The sequence below is a fragment of the Salvelinus namaycush genome, chromosome 35 (assembly GCF_016432855.1).
Source record: "Salvelinus namaycush isolate Seneca chromosome 35, SaNama_1.0, whole genome shotgun sequence".
Lineage (NCBI taxonomy): Eukaryota > Metazoa > Chordata > Actinopteri > Salmoniformes > Salmonidae > Salvelinus > Salvelinus namaycush.
The window spans coordinates 29,827,336-29,833,342 of NC_052341.1; positions in this window are offsets into that span (position 1 = coordinate 29,827,336).

A 6,007-nucleotide genomic window follows, 5' to 3' on the forward strand; every position below is an offset into this window, starting at 1 on the left:
CAAGCCTTAGAAAGTTGGTTGCAATTTCAGTTTAATCCACCTGAAAAGACAGAACAAATAATTCAACAAATATTGTGGTTAAACTCAAATATACTAATTGATAAAAAACATATGTTTCTATAAAATATTTTTAAAATGAATAATCTTTGTAAATTACATCATAAATAGAACTGGTGGAGTTATGTCACACATGCAGCTAACACAGACATATGGAAATGTCTGCTCTCCCCAAAATTACAGCCAACTAATTGCAGCAGTACCCCAAAAATGGAAGAGGCAAGTGCAAGGGGAAAAAGTAAGGCCCTGTATTAAAGACCAAAAATTGTTAAAGAAATTGTGATAAATAAAAATGTATACCAGTTTCATTTAAGGACTATATAAATTGCAAAATAGTTGGGAAGAGATTTTCAATATACTGATTTCATGGCACATAGTCTATGAATTGACACGCAAAACGACGCCGGATTCAAAACTTCAAGTTAATATACAAAATTCTTGCAACCAATAGAATGTTATATATATGGGGGATACAATCTTCCCAGCTCTGCAGATCACTTATTTTGGTACTGTCCATATGTAGCTCGTTTTCGGTCACAGGTCCTGGAATGGCTGAAGAATTGCAACATTTACCTAGAACTAACGCTGCAGATAGCAATACTGGGTGATTTGAAAAGTCATAGTCAATCGATCAATAATATAATAATTATTTTAGCAAAAATGTTTATCTTTAATTTACAATCTGTAGAAGCTATGAGAATAGAAAGGTTCAGTACTATTCTGAAGCATCACAGCACAATTGAAAAATATATGGCAAATAGAAATCCAAAATGGATGGTGTTAAGAGATAGATGGGAGAGGTTGAATGGAGCTGAAGGGTGGGACAAATAACAAGATAACCAATGTAAAACATACAGGATCTGTAAAATGTATGTAGCTTTTGAAATTTTGTCAAATAGCACAGTTACAAATAGAAATTAAACTGGATGGACATCAGAAATAGAGGAAGGCCAGGACGAAAAAAACAAAAAAAACAACAACATATAACTATTGTAAAATAGATTGTGTCTGTATAATGTGTATAAGATGTATAATCTGAAGGTAGAAGCCTAAGTGTTATTGTTTATTAGTTTACTCCAATTGGGAGAGGGGTGGTAGGGTTTGCGGGGAATAATAAAAGTATATTTTTAAAAAGTATGTATGTATGTGTATGTGTATGTGTATGTGTATGTGTATGTGTATATATATGTGTATATGTATATATATACAGTTGAAGTCGGAAGTTTACATACACTTAGGTTGGAGTCATTAAAACTCGTTTTTCATCCACTCCACAAATTTCTTGTTCACAAACTATAGTTTTGGCAAGTCGGTTAGGACATCTACTTTGTGCATGACACAAGTAATTTTTCCAAAAAACTGTTTACAGACAGATTATTTCACTTATAATTCACTGGATCACTATTCCAGTGGGTCAGACATACATTAAGTTGACTATGCCTTTTAACAGCTTGGAAAATTCCAGAAAATGATGTCATGGCTTTAGAAGCTTCTGATAGGCTAACTGACATAATTTGAGTCAATTGGAGGTGTACCTGTGGATGTATTTCAAGGCCTACCTTCAAACTCTTTGCTTGACATCATGGGAAAATCAAAAGAAATCAGCCAAGACCTCAGAAAAAAAATGTTGGACCTCCACAAGTCTGGTTTACATTTAACATTTAAGTCATTTAGCAGACGCTCTTATCCATTGTGTCTTCCAACGCCCCTGGGATAATGTACATTTGCTGAAGCATTATGACAACTCAGCGACACAATGGTAGGGATTAAATGAGCTGGGCTTGGGTCATTGATAAGTCATTGTCTTATCATTGTGAAATGCTGCAACCTGGTCTCAGAGCCTTTCGTATTATTCTGTATTTAATTCCGTGTCACTCCAGTTAGTTTGATATGTTACGTTTCGTATGGTATGTATTAATTTGTGGATGTCCATCGGCCGTTTCGTATGATATGTTAGGAATTACAATTTGCATTATATGTTACGCATTTGCAAAACGTATGAAATGTTATGAATTCTAGCTAGGTGGCTAATGTTAGCTAGGTTAGGGGTTAGGGTTAAGTTTAGGAGTTAGGTTAAAGGGTTTAAGGTTAGGGTTATGGGAAGAGTTAGCTATAAGGGTTAAGGTTAGGGTAAGGGATAGCTAAAATGGTTACGATTGGGGGAAGGGTTAGCTAACATGCTAAGTAGTTGCAAAGTAGCTAAAATGTAGTAAATAGTTAAAAAGTTGCTAATTGGCCTCCCGGGTGGCGCAGTGGTCTAGGGCACTGCATCGCAGTGCTAGCTGCGCCACCAGAGTCTCTGGGTTCGCGCCCAGGCTCTGTCGCAGCCGGCCGCGACCGGGAGGTCCGTGGGGCGACGCACAATTGGCCTAGCGTCGTCTGGGTTAGGGAGGGTTTGGCCGGTAGGGATATCCTTGTCTCATCGCGCTCCAGCGACTCCTGTGGCGGGACGGGCGCAGTGCGCGCTAGCCAAGGGGGCCAGGTGCACGGTGTTTCCTCCGACACATTGGTGCGGCTGGCTTCCGGGTTGGAGGTGCGCTGTGTTAAGAAGCAGTGCGGCTTGGTTGGGTTGTGCTTCGGAGGACGCGTGGCTTTCGACCTTCGTCTCTCCCGAGCCCGTACGGGAGTTGTAGCGATGAGACAAGATAGTAATTACTAGCGATTGGATACCATGAAAATTGGGGAGAAAAGGGGATAAAATGTATTTAAAAAAAATAAAAATAAATTTAAAAAAAGTTGCTAATTAGCAAAAATACTAAAGTTGTCAGTGATAAGATTTGGACCAGCAACCTTTGGGTTGCTAGAAGTTTGCATTATACACCCACCCATCCATCCACCCTACTTTTGTGTTTGCCTTAAGTAAACATCTGTCTCATGTAACCATACCAAATCAAATCAAATTGTATTGGCCACATACACATATTTAGCAGATGTTATTGTGGGTGTAGCGAAAAGCTTATGTTCCTAGTTCTAACAGTGCAGTAGTATCTAACAATTCACAACAATATACAAATCTAAAAGTAAAAGAATAGATTGTAACATATCATACTAATTTGAGTGTCCCGGATTAGGGCTGTTGCGGTGACCGTATTACTGCCGCACTGGCTGTCAGGAGTCATGAAGGCCGTCAAATTCCACGTGACTGTTTAGTCATGGTAATTAGGCTTCTCCAAACTCTGATGCTGCTGATGATCATTAGTAGCCTACAAAACTTGCTAACTGCCTGCTACTCAGCACTCTACTGTCCCTCTAATCACTCTGACATCAATGGAAAATCTAATCAAACACTTCATGAGAGCCCATGAGCTCATGTTGCGTAAAATTTCTATAAGCTATGCAATTGCATGAGAAAACAGAGTGATGGCCTCTATTAAAAAGAGGAGGTTCCAATCAGCTTTCTATAAGCTAGGTCTACTATATTTATTTCTCAACTTTCCTAATATTAAGCACATTGTTTATCTTTACAACAGGAGTATAGCCTACCTGGCTGGAATGAAAATGAACCACTGGAAAAGTGTCCTCCATTCGCTATTTAAGTGCATAGATGACATGTATTTTTTCCACTGCCCCTGTTTCGAGACAGGTCCATGATAATGGTCCGTTCTAAATCAAAACACATTTCACAAAGATATTATTTTGTATATGTAAAGACAAGAAGATTAAATCAAGAATAGTCTGATGGGTGACAATATTAGCCTATCACTTGTGAATTATATATTATTACTTGTAAATGATGTCCAGCATCAGGCAAGAAACAATGCCTTTTTTTCCTTCGACTTTTTCCGAATCATAGTCGCACACCTCATGTAGCCTAGCCCATAGGCCTATATGTTTTGATAAGGTTTGTATCACAACTAAACTAGCCAAATAACTTCTTAAAATGAAGCACATTAATATGCTTTACAAGGGGTGTAGAGCTTAACTGGCATACATAAGCAGCGAGGGAGTTTCAAATTTGGGGAAGATCATTTTCACCATAAAAATGCACCTTTATAATAACATGCATAATCGCATTTGCGGTCACTTTTGACAATGGTGTTTTCCCGTTAATGGAACATTCATGCATATTGCCTACTGCCATGTGCACATTGCTGTGCGGTTAATGTGAAGAAATAGCCTAATAGTTTATTAACATTTAAAGTTAAACGTTCTGATCTGTTGCGTGAGCTACATTGTATTTTTGATGCTAGTATTCATTTGGGATCTATCGCTTCCCACAACTGTCCAAGACTATGTTTGGAATATTTATTTATTGCGCAGAATCGAATAGGTAAATTTTTGTACAATGGGGGATAGTAGATTGACATAGGCTAGCGCTTTTGCTGTTCGTTAGGCATACTCATCTTGTTGGGTTATGAAAACTAAATGTGGACAGTTCTTCCAATATCTTCAATATGCACCTCGGAATTGGATAAGGACGCGCTCAGTTGTGTCTCCGATATGTCTGTCTTCACTTGTGGCCTGTGAGAAAAAACGAGTGGGAGGTGCTTCAGAGTGCAGCACTCAGGGAGAAGGGCACAACACAGCACCCTGGGCCAAGGGCTCAACGGCCACTGGCTGCAAAAGGCATGGATCTTTTTTGGGTGCATTACGGCCACACAAAGGGGATGCCGTTGTGAAATGTGAGGCATTATCAAGAGCTTGTCAAATTGTGAATGAGAGACTAGTAAAGTGTGTATAGCTTGCGCAAAAAAAAGCAGAGTTCATGCTTTTCAAGCAACTTTTTTCAAATAATCTCTAGAGTCGTATCATGCAGCCTTAGAATGTATTAAAAATCAAAACATATAGCCCAATGTTTGTAGAACAACTAAATTAAGCATATAGGAGTACCTATTTATTTGTTAATCGCTCAACACAGAATAGCCGCATGTGCGCACTCCCTCAAATGATCCTTTGTATTTTATTCAGCTTTGTTCAATTGTATTCTACATACTATGAAATAATACAAAATAATGCCACGGAATTCTAAGCAATTCTTGTCTGCTAAATTAACTAGTGTAGCCCACATCCATAGCCAGATCAGGACATAACATAAGGACAATTCAGAGTATGCTATTCTGTTCTTCTGAAATAGACTACATTTTCTTCATATCATGCTTCTTTAGACCTATCTCAAAGTCTGCATCAGTGGCTTGTAGGCTATGTGTGGAAGCCAGGAGATACTAAATGTGTTTATGTTCATTAACGTCAATTACCGTGAGACCGACAGTTATTTGCTTGACAATCACCAGCTGGCGAAAATTTGTGACTGCCACAGCCCTATCCCGGATTTACATTTACTATGTTACGTCTAGTCTATGAGACCAGGCTGAGTGACCACAACACCATATCGTGGCAAAGTGGATCATACTGAAGCTGCTGAAAGTGTGTGTGTATGTGTGTGTGCGTGTGCACTTGTGCACGTGTTTGTGTTGTCTCCTATCCAAATGTACTAGGTGGAGCAGCAAAGAAGAAACTCGAACGTGTGAAAAAGGGGTCAGTGAGTGCTCCTTTTACAACACAGAGCCCCTCCTCATTCACATAATATGAAGGCTTGCTGCGTTGAATTGGATTTACGTAGAGTTTGGCACAGTCTGAATATTACCCTAGGTGTTTCATTTGTCTGGGGTGAGATAATATCTGTGCTTACATACAGCATCGTGGTGCATTACGATTCTTGTAACAGTGTAATAAACATAGAGATCCTATTAAATGTAATATTCTAATGACTAATTCTATGGTAATAAAATGTATTGTGCTCACAATGCCCTCAGTAGAAGACATTGTTAAAACAAGTGGCTGGCGTATTGATGGTGTATTAGTAACAAAGTTCTAAATGTGTTTTTCCTCCATGGTGGTGCTGCCCCTGAGCTCCCCTGTCCGTGAGGTGAGGAGGCCAGCTACAGCCACCCTCCAGACGCTAGCCCAGGTGGATAGCTCTCCCTTCCACCCCATCATAGACAGGCTGCTG